This window comes from Onychostruthus taczanowskii, unplaced genomic scaffold (assembly GCF_017590055.1).
Source record: "Onychostruthus taczanowskii isolate IOZ18803 unplaced genomic scaffold, ASM1759005v1 scaffold7238, whole genome shotgun sequence".
NCBI classification, from domain to species: Eukaryota; Metazoa; Chordata; class Aves; order Passeriformes; family Passeridae; genus Onychostruthus; species Onychostruthus taczanowskii.
The window spans coordinates 1-385 of record NW_024505050.1 but is presented as its reverse complement, the minus strand read 5'-3'; the positions used below and the strand labels follow the sequence as shown (position 1 = coordinate 385).

The 385-nt window shown below is 74.3% G+C and overlaps 1 long non-coding RNA gene across 1 annotated transcript; it reads left to right on the top strand.

Annotated features, from left to right (window-relative positions):
* Nucleotides 1-385, top strand: LOC121345405. The gene is made up of 3 exons (XR_005953967.1): nucleotides 1-83; nucleotides 174-276; nucleotides 360-385. It is a non-coding gene; the product is annotated as an uncharacterized LOC121345405 (long non-coding RNA).

Here is a 385-nt window from a genome sequence, read left to right as displayed (position 1 = left end):
CGGTGTTCCCGGCAGTTCGCGACCGTTACGGCGACGCCTCCTCCAGCAGCTCCAGCTCCGACTCCAGCGGCGACGATGACGTGGTGAGCGGCTCCTCCCCTCCCTCCGGTAACCCCCCGGTAACCCCCCGGTGCCCCCCGGTAACCCCCGGTGCCCCCCGGTGCCCCCGGCAGGCGCTGGACCCCCGCGAGGAGCGGGAATTCTACCGGACGCTGGCGCTGCTGAAGACGCGCGACCCCCGCGTGTACCGGCCCGACACCGAGTTCTACAGCCGCGGTACCGGCGGCGTGGGGAGGGGGGCGCCCTCGGGGCTGGGGAGGGGTCCCCGAAACCCCCAGACTCACCCTGAGCCCCCCCAGGGCCCGAGGAGGAGGAGGAGGAGGAG